The sequence below is a fragment of the Taeniopygia guttata genome, chromosome 8, assembly GCF_048771995.1.
Source record: "Taeniopygia guttata chromosome 8, bTaeGut7.mat, whole genome shotgun sequence".
Taxonomy (NCBI): domain Eukaryota; kingdom Metazoa; phylum Chordata; class Aves; order Passeriformes; family Estrildidae; genus Taeniopygia; species Taeniopygia guttata.
The window spans coordinates 14,148,488-14,167,141 of NC_133033.1; the positions used below are offsets into that span (position 1 = coordinate 14,148,488).

General features: G+C 42.7%; 1 long non-coding RNA gene across 2 annotated transcripts; it reads right to left on the reverse strand.

Moving 5' to 3' along the window:
* Window positions 1–420: 420 nt before the first annotated feature.
* LOC121470350 (uncharacterized) lies at window positions 421–13,861 on the reverse strand. 2 transcript variants are annotated; one of them, XR_012057249.1, is made up of 6 exons: window positions 13,680–13,861; window positions 10,866–10,983; window positions 9,763–9,935; window positions 4,212–4,306; window positions 3,768–4,026; window positions 421–574 (listed from the first exon to the last, which is right to left on the reverse strand). It is a non-coding gene; the product is annotated as an uncharacterized lncRNA (long non-coding RNA). The 2 variants fall into 2 exon arrangements; XR_005981212.2 differs by lacking the exon at window positions 4,212–4,306.
* Window positions 13,862–18,654: the final 4,793 nt, after the last annotated feature.

An 18,654-nucleotide genomic window follows, 5' to 3' on the forward strand; every position in this document is an offset into this window, starting at 1 on the left:
TACCAGGACACTGCATGCAAATACAAATCTTCTCCTTCCTTGAGATTTACTGTAGCATATTTTACTGATTGCAAAAGAAGAATTAAAAGCTTTCATGCAGTGCTACTATCAACCATACAGTGAATTGTTTAAGAAAATAACATTTCTAGAAGCATATTTCACCACAGCGCTGTTCTTTCAGTCTGATGCCCACAAAGCAACACGAAGTGTTAGAGAAGCAGCATAAAGTAATAATTTCAATCATCTCTCTTTAGCTGATCTCTGATTTGCTTGCAGAGCCATTAAACTGCAGTTGTCCACACAGAACACAGCTGATACTCCAGTTTTTAAGCATTCTCAGCTGCAACTGGTTTTGAACAATGCCTCTCCCAAGAGAGGTGCTTCATATCACTCTATTGGAGTGTCTGAGCAAGGGCGAGGTAAAGACATTAAATCAAAATCCTTTATTTTTTTCTTTCAGCAAAAATGTAGGAAACAATTGTGTATATGATTCTCTATCACTCTTCAATCTGGTGAGAGCTGATGCTTGGGATCCCACGTACAACTTAAACTTCACGTGCACTTGTGCCATCACCTGCATTAGGGAAATAAAAGGAAATTTCAAGACAGGTTACCAGCTGAAAAACTCTTTAACTATTTAGCAAAAATGCAATATTCAAGTTAATCTCTTAAAATACAATCAAATGCTTATGGTTTGAAATAAATTTGAGGCACAACAGTATGGAAGTGAGCAGTATCTCTCAGATGTCTTTACCCAGACATGCTGTCTCTGCTGAGAGCTGGCCTGCCTCTTGCACATTGTGCCTGCAGCAGAAATGCAAAGGCCAAACCAAAACTGCAGAACATATTTTTAAATCTAAATGTTTAAAGATAATAAGAAAGTCTTGATAATGTGAGCTGTTTTCTTCTTAGTTCTTGATCTGAAGCCTGCACGAAGAAACTTCTCATTCACCAGCACACACAGTCTAAACAAGATAAACACAGCTGGTACACTAACTCTGTCTAGAACTGGAAAGACAATGATGAGTAACTTGTTCTTACCAGTCTCTTAAGGTAATATTTTAATAAAAGTTTTCTGTTATTTGAAGAAATAAAAGTGAACTGCTTAAAAAAAACAGATTGAGGCCAACAAATGGATGTTTAAAAATGTTCTTGAGTAAAATAATAATTGCAAAATTGTTATCAAGAACTGCATTCCAGGAAACACCTGAATATTCCACTCCATAAGCTTAGGTTATTTCTTTGAATATCTGCAGAAACATCTACTCTTGTATACTGTGGGAACAGTAACAAGTCTCATGCACTTATGCAGTCATTGTCCAGGCTGTGATGTGCTCTAGAACACTTTGATGATGATGATTATATCAGCTTCCTTTTGACTGAAATCTGGTGTTCTGCATTATACAATTGGATTTACAATTTTAAAAATTTAAACAGTGCTCTTTTGAAATGAAACCAAATAAATCCTTTTAAACATCTGCATTGGAACATAAAAGGAATCCACAAGGAATAAAAAAGGCATTTTTTCAAATAAAACTGATCATGAAGCATGGTGGGGAAGGTTTGTTGTTATATTGAAATCACTTGAACTGCTGAAAACTGCAAAAGAAAAATATCATGGTGATTTGTTTTAGTTTCAATCATAAATTATGCTGTTATTTCTGGCTCCATATTCACATAGCTGGCAGTATCTTTCCCTGGTGGCTCAAATACACTTGCTGGATTTTGAAAGGCTGTTGAAAAATGAGGTTAGGGATTCCTCAGCTAGAATAAAGCAATTTAGATTTTAATTTCAAACATCCAGGATTTTATGTATGTGTGTGTGTGTGAAATTGCGAACAGAAGGAATGTTTATGCGTTTCATGAGAAAAAAAAAACCCTGTATTTCCTTTATATATTATCTGTAGGAAGGGGAGGAAAGGGAAAAACTTCTTTTTAGTTGTACAGTGAGGTGCCAGTGTATAACAGAATTCCCTGATTTAGTACAAAGTTTTAGAGCAGAGGATTTAAGATATTACTACCTGCAGTTATTTTCTTCACCTCTTGCTGGAGGTGACTGCCTCTAGAATATCAAGTAGAGGAGTTAAGAGGAGAATGTCTATTCCTTCCTGACAGAGTTATCTCCTGGAAATGAGAAAAATCTACAGATGGCTCCATGGCACAGCCAGTGAGGGATTAATGGTTGATGTGTGGAGAACTTGCACAGGAAAATGACCGAGGAAAAGCTGGCAGCTCTCACTTCTACTAGAGCAGGGCTCAGTGCCAGCTCCAAGTGGGAATTTAAGCATGGAAAACATCAGCATGAGACAGTACACGGATCCAGTGTTGTGGGATGCAAGTGTGGGGCAGTGCTACACCCTGTGTTTATCTCAAGGGTGAAAGGAAAGCCCTTGCAGGGGGGGAGGCTGCAGAGCATTCATGACAGAACCTCAGCACTGCTCCACAGGGCTTCCCTGGGGGCTTCCAGAGACCTTGACAAGCTGCACACAGACCTGAGGATAGTGAGAAATACAGCAATCCATGTCCCGTGGTTCTGCAGACAGGCAGAACAGGTCTGGCTTCAAATACATATATATATATATATATATATATATATATATATATATACAGTTTAAAATGTTAAGAACAGTAAAGAGATTTTAGAAGCAAGATAACCCAGGCCCACTCGTGTAGAGAAATTTTCACAATTATGTAACGTTGTTGTCTTCTAACCTTAATGTCTCTGTGACATCCAACGCTGAGTCTATCACAGACAGAGGCTCTGAGCATCCCTGCAGCCTCTGCCAGCTGGGGACCACAGTACCATGACCATCTCCCCAGTTCAAGTCTCTGAATTTTTAGAGGCTAATATTAGGTAATTTATCTTGTCCTCTATTCCTGAATAATGCCCAAATATTCTGCATGATAAGAGTGTGGATTTGGAATTGCTTCTCTTTAGTCAAAACATGGAGGCAGTCTGCCAGCGTCTTCAAAGGGAGAGACTGGTGCTGCGAATCCTGCAGGGAGGGGGATCTGAGCCTGGAGAAAAATCAAATTTCTAAACACATTAAAAGGCATTAATAATTTCAAATCTGATTGCTTATTTTCTACAGAAAATTGCACATACCAGTGCTATTTAAACTCTCCTCCTTGGGATAGTAAGCCAGTCAGAACATAGCATTACACTTCATTTCAGTGGAACAATAGTGACATCCGGTGGTCAGTCAGCAAATTCAAAGCCCTGCTTCTCCAGGGTTTCACTGGGATACTGTGATCTGTTCATACGCCTCATAGTCTGTCCTTGCTTACTTTTTTTTCCTTGAAAATGGAGAGTATTTGCATGGCTGTAGAAAGAGTAAAATACATTTTCTAAAGTCCAATAGTTACAATGTTAATTGTCCAAGGCCCTGTTGCAGTTGGCAAGTAACTGTAGGGAGGGCAGATTTGGCCTTGATGCGAACACATTTGCTCTAAAGGTCCTGTTCTTGTGACAAACGAGGTCAAACAAACAGTAATACATCGTTGCAGCTGTCTTCTGTGTTTGGGTCCTCTGGCTGTCTGGAGGAAGATCTGTGTGCAGTTTTATAAATCACCAGAAGTAATACTTAGGTTGCTATAAATCCTTGGGAACTTATTTTGTCATGTCACTGAAGTCAGTTGCATCATATCTCCTTACTAGCTATTTCACTGTTAGGAAAATGGGTTGTGTAGCTTTATACCATTTCTTCCCAGATTGAAATCATGTTTTAAAATAATATGATTTGCCCTATTTGGTTTTAGAGTCTCACCTTTAAACTGTGGATGGAGAGCTTCCATTCACACCAAGCTGATCATCTTAATGCCCGTTGCCTCTGTTCTTGCACCAAAAGAAAGGGGCTGTTCTCTCCACCAGAACTCCAAGTAGCCCATTTACATCCATGTTCTGTTTACTCCATTTAGATTTCAGCCAAAGCAATGAACCTAGCCCTGACTCAGTAATGACAAAATATTTGGCTGCAGTCTCAATCCTGCAGGAAACAAAATGCTGTACACAAGATCCTGTGATACCTAGGGGAAAAATGCAATAAAATTACTCTAACATCTTGTAACAAGCATAATATTTTTTTCCCCATGTGATATAATCCTGACAAAAGTTTAAAGCTTCAAACAGGGAACTTGGTTTTGAATTATATAACTTGATTGTCATAATATATTTGCACATTAGCCAAGGGGAAAACAAAATGCTTACCAACCTGGATTCAGATCTCTGCAGTGTAGATATTGATGTACCATCCATGATTACCACAAGTAATTGTGAATGTTCTGAATGTATCTTTCCAATTTCCACCTTAAAAACTAAATACATTTTTTACTTTCATTGAAAATTATAACATAAAATATGTTGAAGCTTTCCATCTGCCTGCGTTGATAGCATTCATGTCTATCCTAAATATGTCAAATATAAGTTCTATAGTGTTTACCCATTTCAGGTTTATACTTCTTTTTTAACAGCATTTGTGCTACTTGACAAATACAGAAATATAATTAATCATAATTAGGTGGTGTGACATCTGACAGAAAAACTGAGTTATCTTCTTTGAAAAGTTCAGAAAATTTACTATCCTATAATTTAATCATATGGCTGTCATGTGATAGGAGGGGCATTGCATGGAGGGGAGAGGGGAATCTTCAGTTGTGGTTAGTAGATGCTTTCTGCCCAACAAAAGGATGTCTTCTATCTCAAACGTTTCATGCATTTTATTTAGGTTTATGAAATTCCCAGTTCTGATTTTGTTCAGGTTTGCCTATCCCCTTCTTTTTCCCTCCCTGCTTTCAAATGTGTAAGGTCCCAACTCAGTCCCCATTGAAGTGATTGCAGACTCCCAGTGACTGCAGTGGGAATTGGATTAAATCTCTAAAACAACAATTACATGCCTAATTGCTTTTTACTGCTCACTTAAAAATGCATTCTTTGAAACACTACCAATATTTGTAAGGGCTGAATGCTTAATGTGCCAAACTATTTAGGTTATTTGGAGACCTATTTTCTACCAGCGCCTGGGGAATTAAATAAATGCTATAAAATAGTGTTATTTACATTATGCATTTATAATAGAAGTGTTTATATTGCATCATTATTCTTCATATTGGTTTTCTTCTAAATGCCAAGACTTTGCTGCTTTGAAGTCAGTGGGAGATCTGCCCCTGACTTCATCCAAACTGAAACTGGGAGCTAATGTGTGGAAAAGACGATGCAATTTTCAGATCATGCTGAAAGACAAATTTTGTGAAACACACTTCCTATAACTCTGTGCTGACTGTCTCTTCTGGCACCAAAGGACACCCTTGCCCTGTGCATTCCTCGGTGCACAGGCATTTTGTGTCTCCAGAGCATCAAGGGGCCATGTGTTAGTTTGGCAGTGGCTGTAAACAGTAATTGAAGTGATTGTGCTGATTGGAGAGTGGCTCAGAGAACTTCCTGGCAGCCTGCACCAGCTCAGCTCTCCCTGTCACAATCCTATTTCTAAAATATGAACCCCATACAATAATGGGTGTGAGAAGGTTATGCAGAAATTAATTAGTCACCAGAGATCTTATACTTGACCTCTGAGCCTCTGAAAAAAAGTAGTCACTGCCGGAAAACAGAGCAATCCTCCTCCTATAAAATCTACTTGAAAGAAACAATATAATTAAAACAACCCTGCATCTCAGAAGCATGGCCTAGAGGAAGATTATAAAATCTGAATTTGGCTGCATGTCCAATGACTTTTATTACAGAAGTGTTAGCTTCCTTCATCACCAGCCTCCCCTCTGAATGGGCAAACCCCATCTCTGCCACAGAGTTCTTCTGACTGTAATCGAGCAAGTTCAGGCATCTTTCTAAACAGAGAGAGCAGGAATGCCCTGCATGGGCCTGGAAATACTGCTGGGGAGTGCTGCTAGGCACCGTAAGGAGGCAAGTCAGATTTGGGAAAGGGATTGAAATGGTTACTAAATTTTCTCTTTAATTTGACAAAGGATTGGCAAAGGACATGCTGAAAGCAAATAGCCTGAAATGCCATGAATCTACCCACAAATCAGCTGATCGGTAAATAAAAATGAGCATGCCACAAATTAAGGTGGAGAGTACAAACATACTCTTAATTTCAGCAGTATTTCAATGTATGATGATTGCAGATCAAGGGAGTGAGATTTTTTAAGGAATTAAAAGTGTGTACCTCAATTTTCTACAATATATCGATATGCTCAAGACTCAGATTTAAAATTATTTCAACATCATATCTTGATATGCTACAGTAATAAAAAAATTTATGCTAGTTTCTGGTGGACAATGCTGTTTCTCTAGAGCTAATAAAAATTACTCTTCTGCTAAAAGTTAAATAACTTGAAAGCAATCTATTAAAATATCTCTGGCATATAAGAGCTTTGTTTTTGCAGGACTCTTGGTTTTTCTTTTTCTTAGTAAGTTTTTGGGGTTTTTTGAAGGTTTTTCCACAAAAACATAGGGTGAGAAAATGGCTTCCAACTCCTACTTTCTTTGTTTGCAGCTCTGCATTTCACCCTGTGACTACAGGAACAATTTTTCCCTAAATGCTTTAAATGTTTTTACAGTTTACATTCTCATGGTCAAATTTATCTGCATAGCAAAATTTTCCTTGCCAGTATTGTTTGATTAGTAAGATGTTACTATGATGCTAGAGGCAAACATTTCCAGTACAATTAAGAACACTCTGAAACTAGGGCAAAGCTGAAGATTGCTGAACACAGCAAAGCGAAAGGACATTAATGTGGGACATAACAATATTGAACTTTATCATATATTGTAATGGCAGTGAATCAACCAAACACTTTTGGACTAATGGAAAATGGTTGTGCAAGAGGACAGACATGATAAAAGAAAAGATTAGTTGTGTCCATGCACCTGGTTAGTAAAAGCAAACAATCCTCCTTCTCAATTCCATTTTCTCAGTGATGCTGTCCCTGTTGCTGGATCTGAAGAGCACCTGACTGCTGCAGCACTGTGGTCAGTCAGTGCAATGCAAAGGGAAGGGTCATACTTGACCAGATCATTTAAATACAAACATGAACATAACATTTCTACAAAATAAAACCGACAAAGACCCATGTTCCACAAGCTGAGACATTACTAGCATTAATACTACTACTACTACCTAAGGTCCCCCCAGAAATGTTTCGCTGTAAGGAATGATGATTTTAGAGCCCATTACCCAGCTTTCAGTGAGCGCAAGTCCATTTCCATGGCAACATGAGATGTCTGAAAAATTGTTTTACAGAAGGCTGTAATGTTTGTCTCCTGTGCAGCGCATAGCTGATGACAATCCACACAGCTGTAGGAATTAGTCTCCACTGCAGGATTTTAAGTAAATTAAATAGAAAAGGAAATATACTATTAATTGACTGGAGGTGTGTGTTATTGTACAATTTAGCTTTTTAAAGATTTAATAAAAGAAGTCTTTGTAGAAGTGTTTATTGTCTAGAAAGTTCCAATACCTGTGTTTTAGTTATAGCCCAAGCCTTTGCAGGAAAAACCTGACCTGAGCCTTTTTTCTTTCTTTCTTTGGTTTGTCTCTTTGTTTGCTTAAAGTAAGAGCTTTTTCTGTTTCTGTGAACAAGTCAGTTCTGACTTGTTCACAGCTTTTGGCAGGGGATGACAGCCCATGTAACACTGTGCATACTGAGTGCAAGGAGTAGCTGTTTGGCCTGGTTTATAAGCTGGAATGTGGTGTCTGACAGTAGATTGAATAGACTGTGGATGTGATGGGACAAATGGTCTCAGGAAAAATTTGTGCAGTTTAAGAAAGTTTCTATGAGAAAAATACTCAAACCTCTGGAAGACTCCCAAGTGTTCAACTGATGGAAAAGCCAGTACAGCCTTTTGAAAGGTACATGCCCTGCACACACTGTTTGCAGGCTGAACAGCAGCTAGATGTAGCTGTGGTCCTTGGAGCCATTCCAGATGCAGGGGAATGCCCTGCCTTTCTTGGAAGCCAAACAGCTGCCCTAGCTGACGGCCCTGCATATTAACACAAGAGGAAACCTGCCAAGCTTTAGCTTAACACGCCAAGCTGTAAAATGTGGTGGCTCTGTGGAGCTGAACATTCCCTTCAGCCACATCTCCCATGAAAACATTTGTCCATGGCAGGGGCCAGGTGCTCACCCGGGGGCTGTGGCTGCAGCACTCTGCATGGTGGCCGTGAGCCCTGCTGGCATTGCTCTTTGCCAAAACAGCAGCCTCACACCTTCCCCAGCTGCTGTGGCAGAGCGTGGCTGATGGTGCCGAGCGTGCAACAAGCAATCCATGGGTTAGGCAGCTTTATTCTCCTAACAGGATTTGCTGCTTGCACAAGTTCCCAAAACAGAGCACAGCCTGCTTCTACTTTGAGCATATTGAATTGTAAGGGACTAACTAGACACATACATGGGAGCGTGGCATAATACTGTGCAACATATGGCTGTTCTGGTCTGCCATGCCCAAATTCTGTCTAGCATAAATAGGCTCATTTCCCACTGACATCAAGACTTGCTGTCTTTGATTATTCTGTACTGAAATCTAAAAGTGGATCTTGATCATCTCCCACATTATCAAACAGAAACTAGTTGTCCAAAGCAAGGCAGAATTCTCATAACAGCTTTAGCATATGCCACCACTCTTTCTCTGACAAGTGATTTTCCTCTCATTGCACTGACTGTCCTCTGACTCAGCAGATTACTAGAGGGACAATGTGGAGAATGGGCCTCTTCCAAATGCACCCAGCAAGCAATAACTCAGTTTTGGCTTTCAGCTTGGTTGAAATTGTGCCAGAGCTGCCCCACTCCCTGACCAGCTCCCTTCCAGGTGTGAGAGGAGAAAAGTGATGCATAAGGGAGGCAGAAACTTGCCTCCTGATTCAGTCCTAGGCCCCCTGCTCTCCAAGAGCAGCCATGGCAGGATGCAGCTCATGATAGACATCCACCATTCCAGCAGACAGCTGTGTGTGTTGCCACTGACCCACAAGCACATTTTAGGGAATACAAGGCCATGATGACTCCCTTTATGTGATCAGCAGCAGATTTGTGTTCTGCTTCCAGATAAGAGACCGTCCTCGCTCCTCCTGCAGGGGTGGTCTCCCCAGGATGTGGGGGCTGGGGGACACAGCAGTGGCTGGGCCCCAGGATGCTCTGCCACACAGCCCAGCTGTAGCACAGAGCCTTGTGAGCTCTGCTTTGCCATCACACTGCAGCACCACATGAAAACCTTGCTTTTTCATGGCAAAAGGAAGTTTCTCCAGAAAAGGACATACTGGGACATTCTTATTGTTTTTCCTTCAGCTTTTCTGGTAGAGTAAGAGAGAAGCCATATCAGCTGCCAGTGAGATGACCTTTGGACTGATATTTTTCAAGTGGTCTGCTGTGTTGAATCCCTAAGTGTACCAATGGACCTAAATTAGTAGGTCCTCTTGGAGGAAGCAGAGAACATCACAGTGAGAGGGGCATTTAAAACTAAATCTAATCAAGTGCTTGGGAATATACTGCCAGGAATATACTGCCAGTTCTGTCTCAGAGTTGGTGCTGGTTCTACTCACCCTCTACCTGTTTTAATCTCCAAGAGCAGTTGCATTTGCCTTGGTTGGCAAAACCAGACCCACCTCACCCATGATTGTGGAGAGCAGCAAGAAGACAGCTCTACACCACCTGAGCCACAGCCTCATTCTTCTGCTGGGCAGGAAGGGTTTCCTGCCCTCATACCCTCTCCTTCCAGGATGTTCTGTGTAGATTCATTGCATTGCACCCCATCTCACCCACCTACAAGGTGCTGGTAAAGAAGGAGGATACTCCAGGGTTCACCACTCCCAGTCCTGGTTCTGAGAAGATGATCCTTAACAACTCTGCCTTTGCTTTTCCACAGGATTTGCTATTGGCAGTCATGAACCTCTGCTGATCTCCCATCTCAGCTTTCCACCAGCAGCACGTTCAGCCTGAAGAAGAGAGGCTCATTAACTATGTCATTTCTTTATGCCAAAAAAATTGCAAATAAACAGGCAGACCTCTTATTTCCTAATGTACCCTGATGTGCCTAATGTACCCTATGGTTATTAACCGGATGTCTGCAGCACGTTCAGCCCGGGAGAGGAGAGGGTCCTGAAGTATGTTATTTCTTTATGCCAAAAAAATTGCAAGTAAACAGGCAAACCTCTAATGTACCCTAATGTGCCTAATGTACCCTATGGTTATTAACTGGATGTCTTCTGCTTTTAGTATCTGTTTTAAGCTGTTTTCTACAATTGTTTGGTCTGAAATGGGAGTATGTAGGGCACAGCTTGGTTCATAGTTCTAAGATGATTTTTAATTACTGAGTGTCTAGCACTCAGATGCTCAGAGCTATCTTTACTAATAAAGCAGGTTATTTCTGTATCTCTCCTGCTGTAACTGCCTGGTATATAAAATCTTTTATTTTATTTTTATTTTCTTAAACTGGGATAAGAAAGAAGCAGGACCAAGCTCCTGCAAGATCTGTGCTTTGGCTAAAACACCAGCAGCTATCAAGATTCTGTGACCAACATGCACTCTGGTGCTGGTCAAAGTAACTGAGTGGAAGGCCATGTGGGGTTTGTTATGCTGTGGTTGCCATAGAATTATTTAAAAGGTATTTCATTGGAGGACAGCAAACTTCAAAAAACAACAGTAACATGAGTCTTTCACATTTTTCTTCAGTTACCCTTGCTCCTGTTTGTAAGTGCAAATATTTATATATGAGCCAGGATAGTTTATCCCTCCTGCCGCCTTAACAGCAACATAATATTACTTAGCAGATCTTGAGTTCCACTCACAGAGAGACCTCAGCCCATTTCAGGAAAGAGTTTAGCTGTTAACCCCTTCAAGAAGTCCAAGGATTGTAAGATAATTACCTGCAGACAATGCTGCTCAGGAGCAGCAGTAGAACCAGTAGTGGGATCTGGGGGCCGTGGTTGTGAGGTTTTGTGCTGTGGCTGCCAGCCTGCCTTACTCCCACTTCATCCTGCAAAACTAGGAGGGTGAAAATTTTAAAACCCCAATTCAGCATCTGCAATAGCACAGGAAGATCCCAGGACACAGTACTGGATGAAACCTAAGGTTGTTCTGTTTAAGATGCACCTAACCACACCTGAGGCTTCAACATGCACACTCATCTCTTTCTGAAACACTCATTAGTGATGCTTATCCTCTCTAATGAGAAAGGTCTAGTGTCCAGCTCGATTATTTCAGACTTTCCTCAGTGGTCATATTTTCTACAACTGGCAGGTTTGTTGCTGTGTGCTGGACACCTCTCAGTGTATCCAGAACATTCAGCCCAGTGTCCTGGATGTGACCTGCCTCTGTCAAGCTCCTATGCTGCTGGTGCAATCATCCCACCAGCAGATCTCAGAATAAATCTTGGGTTTTTTCCCTACTTGTAATGTCACAGCACTAATGGCTTATATCCAGTTTGTGACCCAGTATGTTTCAAATTTTTTTGGGGGTAGCCCTTTGTATTTTTGCATCTGATTCTTTCTCTGGGTTTTGTTTGTTTGTTCATTCATTTGGGTGTTTTCTTTCCTTTTTGCTTTATTTTCTTGGTAAACTAAATGCAACTGCAGTCAACTTTCTCCAGGGAAAGCCAGCAGTGCTTGGAAGCTGTGGCCGTAATCTCATACAGGAGGTTCCTCTCTTGAGGAGCACTCAAGAGAAACTCATAGCTAGTTCAAGGCTTGTGTGCATCACAGAGCACTTCAGGTAAGTTTTATTACGAGTTTTGTGCCATGTCAAATGCAATTTAATAGCCTGTGTACAGATGCTGTTTCTTGATGCATCCTCCACTGCTCCCACATGTAGACAAAGCATGTGGCAGATAAACACCAACCTTCTCCAAGTCTGCTGCAATTCATTCCTTTCACCTTTGACTTGAAACTGCTGCTCCATTAGGCATCATTTTCACCCCCATGCTTAACAATCTCAAGCCTTGCTCACCATCCAGGCTTCACCTCTTCCCCACGACTGACAGTGCTGCACACCATCCCTTGCTACTGTAAAGAATTAGCTGCGAGGCAGCTCTGCCGGCTTTGCAGCAAAGGCAAATTAAAATCAGATGCACAGACACTAAGGGGGTTCTCAAAGGATTGCTCAGTGAAATGGGGAAAAAGAAAAAAGAAAATAATTCTTTTTTCTGGGTCAGCAATGCTGTGACTGTGAAAGGAGCTAGTAGACATTTAGACTCCAATAAGGAAGGGACTAAAAGACCATCAGCAATCAGAGGAAAGGAACCTTTAGCAAACATTGGTGGATTCATTTTCTCCTGTTTTAGCTTCAGCCTCCTGCTCACTGCATTCAGGCTTTGAAGTGCCACATTAATTGTACCAAAGAATTGTACCTGCAGACTGATGGCAAAACTCACACAGACTCTTAGCTCAAACATCCAGCAGCAGCTCCAAAGCCAACATTTTTACTCTAACTAGCAGTATCCTCGGGATTACACTGCAAGCCCTCTACAGGAACTCTCAGTAGCTACTGTTTCTTTTCCAAGGACACATTCACTTGTAGGCATACACTGTACCTCTGAAGAACTGTGAGAATATAAAATTAGATAAGACCATCCTGATAAGATATATTTTTATATAGGTTACAGTTTTCTAATTAGAAACCATCCCTTTAATTTTTACTTTCCCTTAAACAACATCATAAAAACCTCCCTGCTCCCAGTCATTAGCTACTATGCTTTAACTAAATATATCCAATGTTTTTAAATATAGAACTAAACTCAGTTTAGGCAGGCCCCTTAGCCCATGCATCCCTCTAAAGCTCTGTCTCCGTGACCTGGGCCATGACTCAAGGCAGCAGCAGAACAGGGCACCAGGCTGGATGTGCCTGTTTGGAGCCGGTGCCTGTCCTTTGTGCCCCTTTCACTTCCACCTGCTTGAGACAGGCACGTGCTGTGGCTGTGACTTAGCCCTGTCACAGCTTACATGGCCTCTGCTGGCAGGGGCAGAGCTGAGGGGCAGCAGAAGAACCCTTGGCACTCACACCATGCCCAAACCCCTCCTCAGCCCGGGGCAGGAGGGGCACAGCCAGGCCCTGCAGCAGCCCCGCTCTGGACGAAGGGCACAGCTGGAGGAGGAGAGGTGCCTGCTCGCCAGCGGGACGTCAGAGCCATGGTAGCCATGGCTGGGGGGACAAAGGCAGCCTGAACCTGCAGCTGCCTGCCCTCACCAAGAGCTTAATCATTTTTAAATTTGGAGAATGAATGCCATGACCTGCAATTTTTCATCTTTTGTGTTGTTAGCTACAGCTCCATGCACTGTGCCAAATCACGCGGTTCCAGACCGGTTTGGTGGTTGGAGCCTTATCAACAATCCCATCTTTACCCTCCTCTGCCTGCCCTCTCCCCAAACCACCCGTCACCCCCTGCCCAGTCCCTGCTGAGGGGCTTCCAAGGTCTGGGCAGGATCAGCGCTCTGTGCAAAGTCCCCAGGGTGGGGACAGAGCCCTTGGGGTGGCACGTGGCCAGCAGGCACCACACAGCCATGCCACCGAGGTGCTGGGCTGTCCTGGCAGGCTCCAGGCAACGGGGAGGAGGGGACCAGGAGTGCCATGTACCTTGCAGGGAACGTGCCGTGCCACCTCCCGGAGTGGCTCCTGCTGGCTGCCCCATGGCAGCACCAAGGGTGCACTGTCAGGAAAGAAAACAGCCACACCAAAGCATACCTTACCTGACAGGTTGCAGACTGCAGTTGTTATCACCAGGAAGAGCCTGGGCCCCAGCACAACTGCTTCCATTTCTGGTTTTAGCCCTAAAACGTGCATTTCTCCAATGTGCTTTTTAGACATCCACAGTCGTGAGCGGGAGACGCCCAAGAAATGCTGGGAAAGCTGCCAGTGCTGCCGCTGTGTCTTTCAGCTCTCAGGGAATGTGCAGCTGCCACAGGGCACCACTCTGTGACTACTTCTTGGGGCAGACCAAGAGCAGCTGGTGGCCATTACATCATCACCCCTGTCCCTCCTGGGCTATGACTGGAAGAACTGCGATTTTCCAGGTTGGCTGAAGGACCAGCAGATGCTGAGCCCATGGGGACAGGGGTGTAAGAGCAGCCAGGACCAGGGATAGTGTGCCCAGGCCTCCTGCAGACATGCAGCTTGTCTGTGCAGCATTCTTTGGTTATTTCCATGTGCCTGGTCAAGACTGTGAGGTTTCTGAAGGAAACTGCAGTCCATTAGGCAATGCTTATTAATGGGACACCTGTCCTCAAGGAGTCTTCAGATCCATTCAATTAGCATAAACAAGGTTAATTTATTGCTCCAATTATCATTCATATTTTAATACACTATTCACTACAGAATTGTAATTTTACATTTCTAAGTGATACACAGGACTTGGTTTAGGGCATCTCCTGCTTCATGAGCTATGCTTATAATTAGACTTTTTTGAGTTTTCATGAAGTCATGAGGGTTACCCAGAAGAATGAAACATGGGTTTGGCCCAAGTGATCTTTTTTTAACCTATGTGAACTCCCAGAGTTGGGAAGCAACCAAACAGAATGCTCCAGGCAGATATAACAGAGGGTTATATATTTGTACATGGGTTATAAACAATAACACGACATTGTTTAAACCAGGAATAAGCAAATAATTGTACCTAAAATAATGGATTAGTACAACATCCCTCCTATTAAAAGTAAAATTCTAAGTAGTAACATTTCTAAAATCAGACCCAAGGAAAACATTTTATTGTAACAAAACTTGGCTTATCTTCAGTGGTATCAGGTTTTACTACCTTTTGAAGATGCCTAAATAGACCTTTGACAGCTGCTACTGTTGTGGTATTTGTGCTGCTGGGGCCATGGCATCTAACAGATGGAAAAGCGGATAATGCAATAACAACATTCATGAGTAATGTTTCAGAAGTAGGAGTCATGGTCTTTAAATAAAACTGGGCAAAGCAGAGCTGAGTCAACTTCACTCCTAGACCAAAGAAAGCTCCAGTTGCTTCAACTTTGACAATGTCAAAAATGTTCCTTAAAAACTAAAGGGCAAAAATTTGAACCTCATACCTGGAAAGATGCCTGAGTGCCCATGGGCTCTCCAAGGACAGCAGCCACAAGGAACCTGCAAAGAGCCCACATGCAGGTGGGAGCCAGCTACTGCACATTGTCTGACCAGGACCACCAGGGCTCCTTCAGCAAGGCCACCCACAGGCTCTCCTCACTGCTTCCAAAATGCAGCAGGAACTGTAAGGAGCTCCCAGCTGCTTTTGGGGGGCAAGCAGCCCCACTCACTGTGGCAACTCCAGAAGCCCTAGGTCCTTATCCTCCCAGTGACCTCTCCCACCAGAACCCATGCAGAAGGGAGGTGCACAGAAATCAAGTGAGCAGAACACAGCAGTGCCACCCTCTCGCTGAGAATGTTTCCAGTGTACTGTTCATGGAAACAACACATCAAAAGAGCGTTGCTTGTCTCCCAGCCAAACATGGAGACCAAATAAAACATTAGCAAAACCCACTTTGCTGGGCTGGGTGAGGCACTGGTTGTGTCATCTCTGGCGTGTTGATACAAATACACGCTGGATCCAGCTTGCCTTTCGAAATAATAGCTCACTCAATCTTCATTGTGGGATTAAATGAATCAACAGCCCTTCAGGACAGCTCCTGATGGAGCCTGTTACTACCATTTGTACTGAATTAGTGGTTATCAGCCCACAGGAAATTATTGTAGCAAGTCAAAATATTCAGTCTGACTGCCTCAGGGGAGGATGAACTGCTCGTACCAAATCCGAGTGTTATCTCATCCCTGGCACCTCTTCTAATCAACACTTGGCTTGACTGGCCAAAAGGCTTTGTACTTCATCTCTGAAGCTTGAACTGCTGTTGTAAAGGGTGAGAAGGGACAGAAGGCAAGACAAGAGCAGAGAGAGAGAGCGAGAAGTGAATTGTCATCCATCAGGGATTCCTTTCTAGAAACCCTCACTGAGTCATTTGGGCTTAAATCCCTTGAGATACTGAGGTGTCACCTCCTAATATTCCTTTCAGCTTCTTACCCTTGTGTCAGGGCACTGAACACCAGCACCTGGTCCTGCTGCCCCTGAGCATGACAGCTGAACTTCCACAGCTCCGGGATGGCCCAATCCCATTCAGACAAAAACAGCCACAGTCACAACTTACAACCACAGCCGACACACAGACAGTGCAATGAAGAGTCAGTAGCATCAGCTTTCATTAATAAGAAGAGTTTCCTTCTCCACTGGGAATCTCCTGTGACAATCTGCATCCCCTAAGGCCCCCTCATGTCAATCCCTCTGTGATTTCTGGTTCATTTGAACCACTTCCACCAAACAAAAGGTCTCAGAACCCACACAGAAGTAAATCCTCAAGTCACTTTGCAAAACCTCTGAACCTCAGGCATCACAAAGTAAGCACACCATACACAGGGTGGGCAGCCACGGAAACCTGATTTTCCTTCACATACAGCTCTGCATTACAGATGGACTCACAGCTCCTTCTAAGTCATCCTGCTACCTTTTGGAGAAGCCATATTCATACTCATGCAGAGAGAAGGAGCCAAGACTCTTTCACCTCAATAACTCTTTAACACTTTTGCTGACTACAAAATGGATAAAGACGGCAGACTGCTGTTTTCCTGGCATTGGCTGGGTGCGAAGATTAGAGGCACAGCAGTGATGGGATATCAGCATGCTGGGGATTTCCTGGGAAGCCACTTTGAGGATGGCCTTCATGCTTTTCCTTCAAGTCTTCACCTATGCACATGCAAGCAAAAACCTGCATCCATAAAACGCTTCTATCCTGATTTCTGAATGGAATGAGGCATGAGCAGCGTGCCACTTTTTGCCTGACTAGTCCTTGAAATTTTTGAAATCATCACTCACTTTCTATAAAACTTGGCTGAATAGCAAAGATTTAAAGATGTTGCCTTACCAACAGGTTTTGGGAAAATAAACAGTTGGGCAGAGAGTCTGCTCCAGAGAAGCAAGGACCGTGGTGCCATCTCAGCCACTGCTGGGGACAGGAGGCACAAGCACTTAGCAGAAAGCCTCCAGCCAGAGCTCACAGTGTTTTCTGCAGAAGTCCCTCCATCCTTGGCCTTGGTCTTGTTTCTGTAGATCAGCAATGCTCCTGGAGCCCATGGAGACAGAAACATGGGCTTAGGTGGGGGAAGGAGTTCAGGAGATCACCCTCCTGCCTGGATCTCCTCGTGCTGGGAAGGAGCTGAATGCACATGGCAGCTTCTCTCCAGTTCAGAGACACCAATCAGAAAGCAGATTTCTTTGCTTCTGTTGCCCAGAAAACTCACAAATTAAAAGTTTAGAACTTCCAACTCACATTTTAACTGCAAAAATCAGCCATAGCTCAGGATTTCCTTTTCTTTTGACAAAGTATTTTTCTCCAAAGTCTTTAACTAATGCATGCAAGCATAACTATTTTTTGTTATTTTTGGTATTCTGACCTTGCAAACACTCAAGACTAAAATCTCTGCTCAACCGTCTTTATTTCTTTTTGTGGCTCTCTGGTCTGTGAAATTGAAGGGTTGCTATAGGACTCAATACTGCTGGAATTTATTTGTTTAGGGAGAAGTGTGGTTTAATCTGTGCTTTGAAGAACAAAGCAGAACACACAAAAAATTACATGGACTATGCAAAGAGATTACAAAGGAGAAAACAGGACAAAACAATGTAAGTAAAATTTGGGACAAAATCCAATATTGTAAATTTCTGGGTATGGGCACAAATGTCCCCTCTTTAAAATCAATAATTGTGTGTGAGAGGGGCTGGTGTGTTTGCCAGCCAGCCTCCTGCTACAGGGACAGTTTCCCATACAGCAGGGACTTTCCATCTAAACCACACCATTAAATGTCTTCACCTCACAACTGCAGACACTCACAGGGCTCCTTTCACAGAAAAGGGGCCACTGGCAGCACTGGCACTGAGTTAAAGCATGAGCTTTAACTGAGCAACTGCAAGTTCACCATTCACCGGCCTTTTATCCATACAAGCACAAACCCTTATGTTTCTAATTAAATTAACTCTTTATATCTGTGGGAAATTCCCAGCCCAGCATCACAGAGTGCACTGCACAAGCCAATACACTAACATTCATAACAACTGATGTGTTAACTGGGATTCGAATAGAGTCATTTAAGCATTAATAACATTTCCATCTCTAGAGATCAAGCCTTTTCACTTCCATGCATTTTGACATCTTTTAGCAACTGAGCATATTGCTAGCAGAAATCTAAATAAAGCAAACACACCAAGCACTTGTTTGCATAAATACAAATGGAACCTGGGGATAAAATTACTGGTATAGAACTGTGAGTCTTTAGCATAAGAAAATGAATCTTAACATTTAGGGACAACATAGTAGATAAATATTCTTAACTATTACACATATGAAATGCAATAATGGGTGAGATAACAATGCTCCCAGGCCACTATCCCACCACCTTCCACAGAAGCTTTAGGAGGAAAGCTAAAGAACCTGTCTAGATAAGAAGCACATCCTCAGGAGATCACATACCAAACCCCTAAGCAATTACTTGTTCTCAGAAACAAGAACTCCTTATTTTCATATATCTCAAAGCAAGTCAGGGAAACTAAAGGTCAGGGATGGTAAGAGTGCTGACTTACTTGTGGCCTACAGACATGCATAATGTTGGGTTTGGTGTGGGTTTTTTGCT